Consider the following 16,929-nt stretch of genomic DNA (forward strand, 5'->3'; position numbering starts at 1 on the left):
GCCTCACTTCTGGGCTCACGATGATTGGCAGCAAGATTGGAATTACTTTGGGCTCACACAACCATCTCGACAACTTTAAAGGGGGGCTCTCAATTCATGAACGATACATCATCATCTTCGATGACAGTAGAGGCTTTCAATCTCTTCATCAACATCATCATGTCTTTGTTACTATCTCAAGCTTTTGATCAGACGAGTATCATGAGCGGCTAAATCTCTCGTGGACACTTCGGGTGAATGATTCTTGTGAGACACTTTTAATTCTAGTTTCTGTTTTGTATTGAGATTTGGATTTGTAGTCGGGTGACAGCCGACTATTTGCGTGATTATATAATTTGTGTGACAGACAAATCCTGAGTGATAGTCAGAGTTATAATTATGTGTTGAATCCAATTATGCTTTTGTTGATTGAATGATTCCTATGTATGCTTGTTTTAATATTTATCTGATCAATTAATATTAAGATTTTGAACTGCATACGTAATTGCTAGATGTGACAGATTTACTATTCAATCAATAGCATCCAATAAATTCAGAACTAGGTTATTAGTAATTACATAATCAAAATCCCGGAGTTACCACGTTTTTTCTATCATTTTTTTTAGAATCTCAAAGTTATTGTTTATAGTTTTCTAGCAGGTTCTCAAAGTAATTCAAGCATTTACAAACAAATAATAATTAGCATTAACCACAGACTCCTTTGGATTCGATACCCTGCTTACCCTAGCTACCTAGGTTAATTAGGTTTTTGCATGTCACTAACGACCGACATCAAAAATGGCGCCGTTGCCGGGGAGTCATGCGCTTAGTGCTAGTTTTGTTTAGTTTTGTTTGTTTGCTTTCATTTTACATAAAAACTAAAAAATCTAAAAAGTATTTGCCTTTTCTAGTTAGTTTTTTTTTTCTTTCACTTTTGTCTTTGTTTTCTTTTTGTTCGGTACTGCTTTTCATTTGCTACTTGTGCAGGAAATATGAGCTGTGAATATAAAAAATATGTTTCATGCACAAGGTGTGGGTGCCAAGGACATTAGGCATTCATATGCCCAATGTTCGAGAGTAAGGCTGAATTTGATGAGTGGGTATGGTCCCAACACAGCAAAGACAAGAAAATGCGGGTTACCAGGGTTATTCTTATCAACATAGATATCACGAAGAGATCGATGATATGGACTCCCATCATGATCTAAATTGGGAGTAAAGTGGTTATGAGATGGATGATGGTCACCGGTACAAGCCAGATTGGGGTTGTAATGGAGAATCAGAATATTTTGAGGACTATGGTCATGGAGGCCATGGTCATTTTAATGAATATGACTCATCAAGTTACGCCCAAGACATCCCTGATATATATCAGATTTACGAAGATGTAGTCAAGCTAGGTGAATTCATAAATGCAATATGCAATGAGCGGGTTAAAAGAGAGTCCAAGAGGTTAGGAAGCAACAATCAAGTGGACTCATAATCTCAAATATCTGAGTTAATCGTGGATTCCCAAGATGAGGTTTGTATTGAAGAATCAGATGTAGAGGTAGTAACTCCTGCACGGGTAATAGTTGATGATAATGATTCACCCGTCCGTTTAAATATGACCAGGGGTGCAATCCGTTTGGTTGCAAGTGTTGAAGATGAAGAGGAGAATGGGCCTATAATCCCAGTCCAGTTGGGTGAGTTCAAGACTGATAGGGCATTGATGGATCATGGCGCAAGCATAAGCATATTGGCGGGTCGAGTGTTTGATGAATATGATTTTGGTGAGCTTGAAAAGGTGGATACCACGATTGTGCTCGCAGACGGGTCAAGGAAACCATCTAGGGGGATGTTGAGAGGAATTGCTGTAAGGGTAGGCGATTGTTATTACCCCGAAGATTTCCTAGTTGTGGACCACACGCCATCCAATGTTGAAGGACAACCGCCAGTTATCTTAGGTCGGCCATTCTTGAAAACCGCAAAGGCTATCATTGATTGTAATGCTAATACGGTAAATATGGTCTTCGGGTCACGTAAGTTTTCCTTAAACTTTATGTCTCACACTTGTGCTTATTCTAATATTGCTAATAAGTGTTATCCTCCAATTAATGAGGATGTCCCAAAAGAGAGTGTTGCTATGATTGACAGGTCTAAAGATGAAAAGGTAGTGAAGGATAAAGTGCTCAAATCACCGTGGTGGCTCAAGATGAGAAACAAAAAGCGTTCAGTCAAGTTAGAAAAGGAGTCACCAAAGGATGCAACCAAATCCAAGAAGAGACCACTTGAGGTGAATATGGGTGAGTTCTCACAATTGAAGGAAAAGAAGAAGCCCACAAGGAAAATTAAGGGTGAATTCTTACAGTCGATAGATTTCGATAACCCGGATCATTTAGATGCCATATGGAATGAAGGATGGCAGTGGGATACTAACCATCCACCAGCACAAGTGTTCTTTGCACGAGAGATGCCATTTGAACCACCATGAGCTTAATCAGGTACGGTCTGGCTGAAGACCTTTAAACTTAGCGCTCTCGGGAGGCAGCCCGAGGATGTAGAGTTTGTACTTTGTTTTGGTTTCGTTTGGTGTGTTGTGTTTTGACAGGTTTCTATGTTCCATTTTCACGGATACAATGAATCAAGTGTGGGGATGTTTGGCAACATCCCCGGTGAGATCTCAAAGAATCTATAAGGGCCGTATGTTCTGGTTAGATCACAACAGCTACACCAACACAGACACTCACTTGTTTTCTGATCAGGTGCATGTGTTTATCTATCTTGTGTTTCATTTGTTTTCGTGTATTTGGTGGTGTGAATTATTTTTTGTTTTGGGAGTGGTTTTTATGTGTCGAGTCGTCTAGGTGTTAGCCCTTCATGGTTTGCGGGTGGTATCTCTCGAGTGTAGATTATAAATTGCACCATACATTGGGGACAATGTATCCCAAGTGTGGGGATGCGGTAACTTGAGAGGGGGTTGGTAGGTTTGAGGATCTTAAATGCTTGAATTGGTTGAAACTGGAAAAAATTGAAAAATTTTAAAAATTTTTGTCTCAAGTATGCTTGAACTACATGAAAACCAACATTTTCAATCGCTAAAGGGTTCCTACTGATATTAAACTAACTTAGATCCCTTGTCATGGTTATCCCTTTAAGTTTCATGAGAGTATTTCTGACAAGTTTTAGAGAATAGTTTAGAAGAGATGCCTAACTAGGGGTAACATGCTTTAGGAATTACACATGCTATATGTCGGTAGCCTATATTCCTTTTGTTCGGTGAGATATTTGAGCCTACTAATTATTAGTTGAATTGCAATAAATGTTCATTTGCTGAGAGTAGGCCATATGTTGCTTTGTGTTAGAACTTGTGTGGTTTGATACGTGCTGAGACTGTGATTTAACGTATGCATAGATGATAAAGGCATTAGGATCCCTTCATTATTTCATATGTTGATTGTTTATCCACCCACTTTAGTTAACCATGTTGAGCATTTTACCCTTCGTTTGTTAGACCGCGTTTGACCCGTTTGATTACCAACCATGAATGACAATTATGTGTTAGATGTTTGTTGAAAAAAAATAAAAAAAAATGGAAAAAAGAAGAACGAAAAAAAAAGGAAAAGAAAGAAAAACAAAATCAGTATTATGTTTGTGTTAAATAAATGGGTCGAAAATAACCCAAAGTGTTAGTAATTATTGTGAATAAGTTGTCATGATTTGGTATTCTTTTGTGTTCATCATATAAACATAAAAATCCAAAAATATCTTCTTACCTTTACCCTTAACCCAAAACCCGTAAGTCCTTTTTGATATGTGCTACGTTATTTGATAAAGTGGAGGTGTGATTGCTATACAAGCTTATGATTCCAAGGTAACATATTTGGTTTTGAGCGAATTATATACTAGCACATTACACGCTAGTCTTGATAAAACTGAGAATAATGATCATTGTGAGGGGCGTGTGGCATGTGTGTAGTATCATAAGCATGTTAGTTTTATTTAGGCAAGTCTTAAGTTGTTTTAAATGCGTATCATTTACTTGCCAGATTGTCAACCTCGATTGTGTCAGTCTATGGGACGGGTATGACTTGGGATCTTAAATTGCTAATTCGGTAAGGAATTTAATGGTGACTTGTTAATAAGGTGAGTAATGCTTGTAATGGTTGATTGAGGACAATCAAAATCAAGTGTGGGGATATGATGGAGTGTGTGAAACTCGAGTGTTTACGTGCATATTTTACGTGTCTTATTGTGTTTTAAGCGACTACGTGCTTTGAATGTGTTAACTACGAGTGTTCGTGGTTTTACAGGTAAATCATTTAATTTGGTAAAGTTAGTGAGCTTAGTGATGAAACGGAAAAAGCAAAGGTGATAATCAAGACACTTCAAATTGTTCGGGACTTGCTCGAATCTAAAAGAAGGCTTGAATATGCAAGAAACGCGAAGGTAATGAAGTCTAGGGGCTTGCTAGCCATTTGATGAAAGTTATGTGTAATGGAAAAGTGGGGAAAACAAACAAACGTAACTTATGGTGCGTTTTCGTAAATTACGGCTGGGGAAAGGACAAAGAAACAGAATGTACAAGCCGTAACCTACGGTTTTAATCCGTAGGCTACGGTTGAAAATACAAGGTAGCGCGCATGTTTGAGGTTATAGGAGGATTGAATAAAAAAAGGAAAAACCTAATTCTAAAAGGAGTTGGGCGGCACATGCTGGACAAATAGGAGGCAGACACCATTCTATTCACTCATCATCACAAGTAGACTTTGGAGGCATCAATTGGAATCAGTAACTCACGTGCGGCCATTTTGAAACACATCATGGGCAGCCACCATAGACTTGTTTGGAATATTATCTACTCTCAATATATTGTGGCAGCATATATCATGAATGATTGGCAGTAACTCTCATTGACTTTTTGGGCTCATATTCATTCCATCGATTTTGGGCCTCACTTCTGGACTCACGATGATTGGCAGCAAGATTGGAATTACTTTGGGCTCACACAACCATCTCGACAACTTTAAAGGGGGGCTCTCAATTCATGAATGATACATCATCATCTTGGACGACAATAGAGGCTTTCAATCTCTTCATCAACATCATCATGTCTTCGTCACTATCTCAAGCTTTTGATATGACGAGTATCATGAGCGGCTAAATCTCTCATGGACACTTCGGGTGAATGATTCTTGTGAGACACTTTTAATTCTAATTTCTATTTTGTATTGAGATTTGGATTTGTAGTCGGGTGACAGCCGACTATTTGCGTGATTATATAATTTGTGTGACAGACAAATCCTAAGTGACAGTCAGAGTTATAATTATGTGTTGAATCCAATTATGCTTTTGTTGATTGAATGATTTCAATGTATGCCTGTTTTAATATTTATCTGATTAATTAATATTAAGATTTTAAACTGCATAGGTAATTGGTAGATGTGACAGATTTACTATTCAATTAATAGCATCCAATAAATTCAGAACTAGGTTCTTAGTAATTACAGAATCAAAATCCCGGAGTGACCACATTTTTTTCTATCATCGTTTTTAGAATCTCAAAGTTATTGTTTATAGTTTTCTAGCAAGTTCTTAAAGTAATTCAAATACTTACAAACAAATAATAATTAGCATTAACCACAGACTCCTCCGGATTCGATACCCTGCTTACCCTAGCTACCTAGGTTAATTAGGTTTTTGCATGTCACTAACGACAGACATCAAGAATCATGAACTTGAAAGAATATGTGGTTTTCTTGTAAAATAATGATCAAAGTAAGTTGTAATACTTGTAGACCTAAAATTTCATGGATGGTTTTTCAAAAGAAACCAAGTTAAAAACACAAGATTTACTTGATCTTGGTTCTTACATAAATAAACCTCATTTTAAAGGTTAAATAAGTATAGAAACACTTATGTAACAAGAAAAATCCAAGAAGTTATATTTTTGAAAAATATGATTATAAGTTGTGAAGATCCATTTTCTTTAAAAATGAAGTTTTTAAAGATTCAATCACACTTTAAAGGGTAACAAGGCCTACTAAGAACACTAGTAAGTTACTACAAATTTTTGTGAATTTTCAAGTTCATGAAGTGGTAGTTTATGCTTGGTTTTGGCAAAACCGGTAAGTAAAGATTGTTTATTGTTGATTGTGGATTGATTGCCTTGATTTTACAAAAGAAAATGATATACCTTCAAGGTATGGAAACCTCCATTTTTAGGGGAAACTATGGTGAAATTTTTCTAAAAAGTAAACACTTAGAAAAATATTTCCAAATAAATGTTTACAAGTGTATTTTAAACCATAAATTTTTACATAAACTTTGCCAAAATTTTTGTTACAAAAATTGTAAATATTGGAGGTTGGTTTTTATAAATAAAAGTGACTAAATATGTATTTAGAAAATATATATTTAGAAGTCACCATGTGTGCGATTGTTTGTATATTTTGTGTATTAGTTATATTATTTTAGGACTTGAAATAATATAACTCATCAAAATATTAAAAATTACAATCCAAAATATTACCAAAATTCCAAGAATATGAATATACAAGTCATACACAAAATATTGGTGAAACCGAATGTGACAACTATGCTCTTTAATCGATGAACAATACAAAACAATGTTAATTATCAATAATACAATGTGTTTTGGTGTTATTATCTGTGTTTTATGTGTTTGATGATTTTACAATTCGATTCGATTCAATTTCAAGCTCTAAATCGCTTTCTGGAAAGTTATACGCAAACTGGTGCGTAGACGCAATCAGTTAAACGCGACAAACACTCCGGGATATTGAAATAGCCTTGAAACACCTTAAATAACCTTCACATAACTTAGAAATAAGTTTTGGATGGTTTGATGTGACAACCCGAATGTTTGAGGTGCATATTGATCATAAATCTCGGATAATCTGTAGTGTTGAAAGGAAACATGAGTTATTGATATTCTGACCAAGATGAATATGGAGTGTGTAAAGTTCATGAATTGGTAATATGTTCACTAATTGATACGTAAGGGGTTCGGGTATTAGCTTATGATGATAGATAATTATGTGAGTGAATCCGTAGTTGTTTTGTCATGATGATTGAACATTCAAAGTTAACAAGTCCTTTAAATGTTATCCATTCTTGGGCCGATAACATTTTGATTAGATCGAGTATTCACATGGGCCGACACATATGGATTGTCTAATAGATGTCACATGAATATTAATTGCATTAAAAGATGATGCCAGTACATTACTCTTTGTGCATATAATGGGAACCAACATAATAAGTTCAATTACCTTCTGTTGTGCGATGGCCCAAGTAAATGGGCTTGAGCCCACTTCGGCCATCAGAGTAAACCGCCCCAAAGACTTTAATTAATTAGAGTACGTATTAGATGAGGATTCATTATCGCAAGCTTAAATAAATCAAACCCTACTTCCTCTTCCTTGAGTCACGACAACAGTAGATCCCCCCCTCATCAGCGAGACATCACCTCTTTCGGGCGAACCTTGGTTAGTAAATTCGTGCTTTGATTCTTGTGTTTATGTGACTGACTCTCGTTTATAATGATCCTTATTTGTCAAATTCACTATATATGCATAGCCAGATTTGATCATATGTATGTATGTATTATATAATTGTCAAATTCACTAATCTAATTGGTCCAATAACACTTTAGGGATGATTAAAATTGTCGGCCATAATATGAAGATCTATAACATAATTGAAATTGTGTCATGCATAATTGATGTGAAAGCTACTGTCATGATTAAATTGAAAATGTGATACTCTTGTATAAATAAATGGCGGCTATGTGTGTGTGTGATGGTAGCTTTGAATTGATCAACCATGTGCTACTGGATATTGTGTCAAAATAGTCAATAGACATTAATGGTACAAGAATAAGAGATAATGTGATGAGTTGTTCTCATGTTGAGTATTAGGGGTCCAATGAGAATTTTACTAAATTAAAGTGGCCGACCATGATATATAATTGTAAATATTGTATGTTGAGCAAGTGAGTTATGGGAAATAAGTTGTTGGAGAAGTGTGGTTGGTCCTAGTGGGCGGCACCTCTTATTAATATTGTGCCACATAGCCGCATAGTGGGTTGGGTAAATAAATAAAGTGAACTGGAATCTTTTTCTTTGAGCAAATCACTTTTAGAAAATTGTATATAGATATCATGTGGGCTGACATTTAGTAACGAATTGTTAGGGATACATGGGCTGGGTTGAATTGTTGGGCTATAAAAGGGATGGATCAATGCGTGGACTCGGGAGTAGGACCGTGAATCTGTAGATGGTTGTCTGATATAGGCACTTAAATAGAACACACACAACAGCCACATGAGACCCGGGGCCTGCTGGGCTGTACACCCTTGCCGGGGCCCAAGTCACCTAGACTCCACTATTTTCTTTTAAATAGGCTGCACACTTGAGTTGGACTATATGATTTACTGGGTTGTTTACTGTTAATGAAATGCTAAACAACGTGTTTAGTTGTGAAGTCAAGAGCATAGTACAATAAACACTAATACATGTATACTTGTTCATTACCTGCTAACGAGGTGGAATAATGCGTGTTGTGCTAGTATACAAACTGATTAATATGTGTAACTCTTTTAGGGCGTGATTGATCAAACTATTAAACGAGTAAATAACCTTACCGTGCAAAGCCAAGGTGAGTTCATCTTTCTTGAGCATGCGTCCCGGTGGTTGGGACAGTCAGTGGGTATTCCTGGGAGGGATAAGTCTTTTGGGTAAAAACGGGAATGTTGGATAATATACTCTTCCTATCACCTTTAAAGTCCCTCCGTGTTGTTTGGTTACCTGGGTTGTAACATGGTATTAGTTAGTAGCGCTACTTAGGTTTGGCAACCTCACCCCGTTCCTGGGAGGACGGGTGTTGAACTAATGACCTAGTCATGACCAATGCTTTGATAGGAGCATTGGAGAAAGGGCAAAATCATCAGAAGCCGTCTTGTATTGGGGTATTATCAACATTGTTTTCAACATTACTTTCAGAATTAAATCCAATGGATTAACTAAACACTTGGTAATCAACATTTTCATAAAACTATGAACTCACCAGCGTTGTCTGATACACTTGTTGCATGCTCGCAGGTCGTTAGGTATCTTGGATGTGGGGAACTTGCTGTCTGGAGTAGCTGGAGTGGTCCTGGGTCGACTGGGAGGATTTATGCGATTGATTTCATGAAACTATACTTGGGTTTTGAAACAGTTTAACTTCGTTTACTATTTGCTTCCGCTGAACTTATTGATTTTCGTTTAAACTTGTTGAGGATGTTTTTATTAATAATGGGGATTTTATTTATAATTTGTACTGGTTCAATGTAATTGGTGGCTCGTTATTGGTATGTCACACGCCTAACAGGGACACTCCCTATGTGGTAATTTGGGGGTGTGACAGTTTGGTATCAGAGCCATTGGTTATAGTGAACTTGGTTTTAAAACGTTTTTATAAAACCAGACTATAACCGAACAGGACCGAAATCGACCATGACACTCAGCTCCAGACTGCAAGGTTCGTTTCTCATTTACTATTGCATAGTATATCTAGTGTACACTTATGTATAACATTACACGTGAATGCACACTTGGCACAACAACATGAGCCCTTATATTACCAACCCCTGTTATTTGAACTGTTAGTGTGACACAACCCTTTGACTATTGTGATTCTTGATCCTGTAAAACCTTTTGTTGCTATTTGAAGGTGGGGAACCTTTTAGCGCAAGTTAAGAGGCACTGAGATAAGCATGAAAATCGCCTTATTATTATGGGTGCACACATAATAATAACGTGAGGTGCATGTAAGTCCCAGTGAGGCTTAACGAACGTGAGAAGGATTCTGCCCTATTATGTGTAAACTTGATAGTTAGTATATTTCAACGTGATATTTGACTTTTACCTCGTTTCGACCCTTAGGATAGTTCCCTTCTCTTATTAGAACCATGAGTGGACGTGGAGGAGGCCGAGGTGGTGGACGTGGTCACATTGCTATGACCCAGGCCGAATTAACCGACTTGATCAACACTCGTGTAGCTGAAGCCCTAGCGGCTTACCAGGCCGGTACGATATGTGCCAATTACTCTTTATCCTTGTGTCGTATACTCGAATCTTACTTGTGTGTCGTACGTCCCTTCGTTTTAGGTCAACCCGCGAATCAGAACAATCCACCTGCCCCACCTGCTTGTACGTACAAGATGTTCATGGATTGTAAGCCACAAACCTTCAGTGGGACTGAAGGGGCTGTGGGACTCTTGCGTTGGTTCGAAAAGGCTGAATCAGTATTTGCTATGTGCAACTGTCCCGTGGGGGACCGTGTGAAGTATGCTACAGGCACTTTGGAGGATGGTGCCTTAACTTGGTGGAATGCCCAAGTACAAATGTTGGGTATTGAGATGGCGAATGCCACTACCTGGGATGATTTCAAGGAGTTGATGCGAGAGGAGTATTGTCCTCGTGATGAGATTCAGAAACTGGAGAACGAGTTCTACAATCTAAAAATGGAGGGATCTGAGATTGAAGCATACACTAGGTGGTCTAATGATTTAGCAACTTTGTGCCCTAACATGTCTCGACCTCCACCCCGGCGAATTGAGTTGTATCTCAAGGGCTTAGCACCAGCTGTTAAGGGGTACGTTACGGCTGCAAACCTAGACAATCTGCCCCGTATCGTCCGTTTGGCACATAAGATTACTGACCAAGAGGTCGAACGTGGCAACTTGCCGCCACGTGTTTCTGCTACTACCTCGACTGCTACAGCTACCACACCTGCTAGTGATCACAAGCGAAAATGGAACGATACTGACAAAGCAACCAGTGCCAGCCAATCTCAGAAAAGGGCAGACAACAGCACCCACCGTAGTTTTAGCCAGTCGTCTTCTGTGAACCAGAATCAGAGCAACAATTCAAATCAGGGTTCTTACGCGGGAAAGTTACCAAAGTGTGATAAGTGTATGTTTCACCATCGCGGGCCGTGCACCCGGGTATGTCATAGGTGCAACAAGGTGGGTCATATGGCTAAAGATTGTAGGGTCTGGCTCCCAAAGCCGCCGCCGCAGCAGCCACAGCAACAAGAGAGGCAACAACCTCAACAGAATCAGGGAAATCAAAAGGGGTGCTTTCAGTGTGGTGATGAGGGTCATTTTAAGAGGGATTGCCCTCAGCTTAATCAGAATGCTGGCAACAACAACAATACTGGGAGCGGCAACAATGGGAACAATGGTGGGAACGGAGCACGTGGAAGAGTATTTACTATTGGCGCTGGGGGAGACTCGCAATGATGGCAATGTTAAGACCGGTACGTCTTCTTGAATGATCTTTTTCTGCTTCTGTTTTATTTGACTCTTGATTCGATTGGGGTTATGTGCCTTAGGGTTCAGTCGTCACTTAGGACTGACTCCCACCTTTCTTGTAAATAAGCATGTAGTAGAATTAACTGATAGTAAATCGATGGAAGCTTCTCATGTTCTTTTTGGTTGTAAACTTGATCTCGTGGGTCAAGCGTTCGACATTGACCTACTTCCCAATACTCTTGTAAGTTTTGACATTGTCATTGACATGGACTTGGTTATCTATGTATCAAGCCGAAAATTCTCTGCAAAGAGAAAATCGTGCGTTCCCTCTCCCCAGTGGGGAAATCCTTATCAGTTTAAGATCATCGTAGTGGTGCCATTGTTGGCATCATCTCAGCCACGAACGCCTAAAAGTGTCTACGAAAGGGCTGCCCTGCTATTCTAGCTCCCGTCACCGATTCGCAACCTGGAGAAAGGAAGATCGAGGATCTTCCAGCTGTTCGAGAATTTTCTGACGTGTCTTCTGAAGAGTTATCTGGTTTACTTCCATATCGTTAGGTGGGATTTCAGAATTGACCTTATGCAAATCCTGATTCCCCTCTGGGATACAGCAATCCCTTGGGTTCGCTGGATACTATCACAGATTCATCATGGGATTTTCAAAGACTGCGTAACTACAACCTCCTTAGCACAGCTGGGAGCTGTGAATTCTTGGGAAACAAAGTCGCGGAACAATTTCCTTCTGTTACCTCTGAATTTGAAGACCCGATTGTTCAAATGGTGGGACCAACATTCGATATCCTTGGCGAATTTCGGGACGAAATCCCCTTTCAAGTTGGGGATGATGTGGCACCCAACTGACCTAGCAATCCTGTTTTTTTACAATTTGGTTTACGTGGCGTCTATGCAGTTATCTGGATGCTTAGTGATTGTGTGTATGTGCTTGATTATTATGTGTGATTATTATTTGTGTAGTATAACATATAGTTAAGTAGAGTTTCTATCGCTTCACTCTTCTGTGCTTACTTGTCAAATTTCGAGACGAAATTTCTTTCAAGTTGGGGATGATGTGACAACCCGAATGTTTGAGGTGCATATTGATCATAAATCTCGGATAATCTGTAGTGTTGAAAGGAAACATGAGTTATTGATATTCTGACCAAGATGAATATGGAGTGTGTAAAGTTCATGAATTGGTAATATGTTCACTAATTGATACGTAAGGGGTTCGGGTATTAGCTTATGATGATAGATAATTATGTGAGTGAATCCGTAGTTGTTTTGTCATGATGATTGAACATTCAAAGTTAACAAGTCCTTTAAATGTTATCCATTCTTGGGCCGATAACATTTTGATTAGATCGAGTATTCACATGGGCCGACACATATGGATTGTCTAATAGATGTCACATGAATATTAATTGCATTAAAAGATGATGCCAGTACATTACTCTTTGTGCATATAATGGGAACCAACATAATAAGTTCAATTACCTTCTGTTGTGCGATGGCCCAAGTAAATGGGCTTGAGCCCACTTCGGCCATCAGAGTAAACCGCCCCAAAGACTTTAATTAATTAGAGTACGTATTAGATGAGGATTCATTATCGCAAGCTTAAATAAATCAAACCCTACTTCCTCTTCCTTGAGTCACGACAACAGTAGATCCCCCCCTCATCAGCGAGACATCACCTCTTTCGGGCGAACCTTGGTTAGTAAATTCGTGCTTTGATTCTTGTGTTTATGTGACTGACTCTCGTTTATAATGATCCTTATTTGTCAAATTCACTATATATGCATAGCCAGATTTGATCATATGTATGTATGTATTATATAATTGTCAAATTCACTAATCTAATTGGTCCAATAACACTTTAGGGATGATTAAAATTGTCGGCCATAATATGAAGATCTATAACATAATTGAAATTGTGTCATGCATAATTGATGTGAAAGCTACTGTCATGATTAAATTGAAAATGTGATACTCTTGTATAAATAAATGGCGGCTATGTGTGTGTGTGATGGTAGCTTTGAATTGATCAACCATGTGCTACTGGATATTGTGTCAAAATAGTCAATAGACATTAATGGTACAAGAATAAGAGATAATGTGATGAGTTGTTCTCATGTTGAGTATTAGGGGTCCAATGAGAATTTTACTAAATTAAAGTGGCCGACCATGATATATAATTGTAAATATTGTATGTTGAGCAAGTGAGTTATGGGAAATAAGTTGTTGGAGAAGTGTGGTTGGTCCTAGTGGGCGGCACCTCTTATTAATATTGTGCCACATAGCCGCATAGTGGGTTGGGTAAATAAATAAAGTGAACTGGAATCTTTTTCTTTGAGCAAATCACTTTTAGAAAATTGTATATAGATATCATGTGGGCTGACATTTAGTAACGAATTGTTAGGGATACATGGGCTGGGTTGAATTGTTGGGCTATAAAAGGGATGGATCAATGCGTGGACTCGGGAGTAGGACCGTGAATCTGTAGATGGTTGTCTGATATAGGCACTTAAATAGAACACACACAACAGCCACATGAGACCCGGGGCCTGCTGGGCTGTACACCCTTGCCGGGGCCCAAGTCACCTAGACTCCACTATTTTCTTTTAAATAGGCTGCACACTTGAGTTGGACTATATGATTTACTGGGTTGTTTACTGTTAATGAAATGCTAAACAACGTGTTTAGTTGTGAAGTCAAGAGCATAGTACAATAAACACTAATACATGTATACTTGTTCATTACCTGCTAACGAGGTGGAATAATGCGTGTTGTGCTAGTATACAAACTGATTAATATGTGTAACTCTTTTAGGGCGTGATTGATCAAACTATTAAACGAGTAAATAACCTTACCGAGCAAAGCCAAGGTGAGTTCATCTTTCTTGAGCATGCGTCCCGGTGGTTGGGACAGTCAATGGGTATTCCTGGGAGGGATAAGTCTTTTGGGTAAAAACGGGAATGTTGGATAATATACTCTTCCTATCACCTTTAAAGTCCCTCCGTGTTGTTTGGTTACCTGGGTTGTAACATGGTATTAGTTAGTAGCGCTACTTAGGTCTGGCAACCTCACCCCGTTCCTGGGAGGACGGGTGTTGAACTAATGACCTAGTCATGACCAATGCTTTGATAGGAGCATTGGAGAAAGGGCAAAATCATCAGAAGCCGTCTTGTATTGGGGTATTATCAACATTGTTTTCAACATTACTTTCAGAATTAAATCCAATGGATTAACTAAACACTTGGTAATCAACATTTTCATAAAACTATGAACTCACCAGCGTTGTCTGATACACTTGTTGCATGCTCGCAGGTCGTTAGGTATCTTGGATGTGGGGAACTTGCTGTCTGGAGTAGCTGGAGTGGTCCTGGGTCGACTGGGAGGATTTATGCGATTGATTTCATGAAACTATACTTGGGTTTTGAAACAGTTTAACTTCGTTTACTATTTGCTTCCGCTGAACTTATTGATTTTCGTTTAAACTTGTTGAGCATGTTTTTATTAATAATGGGGATTTTATTTATAATTTGTACTGGTTCAATGTAATTGGTGGCTCGTTATTGGTATGTCACACGCCTAACAGGGACACTCCCTATGTGGTAATTTGGGGGTGTGACATGGTGTATCGAAAACAAGTTTGTTCGATCGTAGCGACTATTTGTGTCAAACTACGAAACTATACCGATTTGTATAGTAACGAACATTCTGGAACTTGATCATAAGTTAAACATACCATAAATATCCTTTACATAGCCTAGAAACAGGCTTTGAGGGGTTCGGTATGCTAAAATAAACTTATTTGATCAATAGGGACTAAAAGCGTCAAAAAGTGCATAAGTTTGCATTTTCGCGCATATCTTACGTTCTGAATATATCCGGACACCCAAAAATTTATGGGATCATTAAAATATTTTATTTTAGTGATTGGCATGATAAAATTCCATTTGTCGCTTAATTTGGATCGTTTTTGCGTTCGTTACGACTTCCGTCGTAATTAACCGAACAACGCGATCATACGATCAAACGAACCGACATCCGAGATATTTTTGAGCATGTTTTGAGTTCCCAATACTTTAACTTCATTTTAGAGCTTTGAAATGAAGTTAACGGGGCTTAAACGTGTCAAAAATGGGCCGAAATGCAAGTTTCTAAGCTGCAGGGACCAATTTTGACAATCTGCCAAAGTTGGCTAGGCGGGGCGCGTAAGCCTTAGCCAAGTCTTACGCGGGGCGCGAGGGCATGCCAGACAGAAACATTGAATTTGGTCATTTAGTACGATTTTGATGGTTTTGATAGGTGGTTTTCATTGCTAGGGGCTGCTTTGTGTGGGGAACAAGTCCTCCAATCAGTCCTTGACACTTGTATGGCTTGGATCATGCCCTCTTCTCCAAGAAATGATCCTAACGGTTTTGCGAAAACAATATATAGGCCATGCTTTCATTCCTTTTTCCTTGCATTTGGTCTGAGATTTCTCTAAGTGGTTGTGATATTTCACTACCTACCTGAGAATACTTGGAACCAAATCTATTTGGACCCTTTGTAAGTCCTCTTTCCTTCTTTTATTGCTTTCCTAGCTCAAAAGTCAAACTTTGTTTGACTTTCAGCTTTGACCACGAGTTGGTCAACGAGAAGTTCGTTTGAACTTCGCAACGTGAGCGTAATCACGTTGGTTATGGTCCTTAGTGACTATACCTACTGATTACCACGTTGACTAGGCGTAGTGACGAGTCGTAGTTTCGGTCAAAATGCGCATTTAAGCGTATTTTGCAACCAAACTACTCTAGGTATCAAAACACTTTGTTTTGATATCAAAACCTGTTTTCCAACTTAGTTAAGCATGTTTTAACATGCTTAGCTCGTCACTTTTGGTTAGTGCTTGTTTAGAGTCGTAAGTCAAGCGGTCTAAACCACCGCTTAGGCCTTCGAACTCGACCCGTTTGGTCGATCTTTAGGATCCAACTAAGCTTGTTTAGTGACCATAGTTGTATAGGGAATAACCTTCTGAGGTTATACCTTATGGTCACCGAGTTTAAGTAGTTGTATGATAGGTAGATTATATGCCTTAGGTAAATTACCAAAATGCCCTTTTCATGCATAATTTGACTTTAAGCATATGTAACCTAACTTTTGTCACCTAAACTGATTATGCAACTTATTTAAACATGTTTAGGCATATAATACTTGTCATAGGACTAGTTAGACGTCTCGAACGCGCGTTTGCGCGCACGACGCGTTAAAGTAGCGTAAGCTACCTTAATGGGTCGCGATGAGTCGAAAGCACTTAGGTTAGGTTCCAATTTAGAATGTAGGTTTTGTTAAACCATATCACATGAGTTCCTACACTCATTTGGTTTACAAGACCTCATTCTTTCCGATCTTCCGATTTAGGCGTCTATTATTTGACTAGCGATTCGATTACTAGGTGCTGCTTGAGTTTCCTTGGTTTGACTGAGCTTGTTGAGTTCTTTAGATTGAGTATACTTTGCACTTCAATGTGAGTACATAGTTCCCCTATTTTACTGTTTTCAATTGTTTTGGGGTGATTCATATGTACAAAACGAATTTCAAGGTTTAAACAATGATTTCAAAAAGGATTAAGATGGTTTATACAAAACTAATAACGATTTCAATGAAGT

The sequence above is a fragment of the Helianthus annuus genome, chromosome 1 (assembly GCF_002127325.2).
Source record: "Helianthus annuus cultivar XRQ/B chromosome 1, HanXRQr2.0-SUNRISE, whole genome shotgun sequence".
Lineage (NCBI taxonomy): Eukaryota > Viridiplantae > Streptophyta > Magnoliopsida > Asterales > Asteraceae > Helianthus > Helianthus annuus.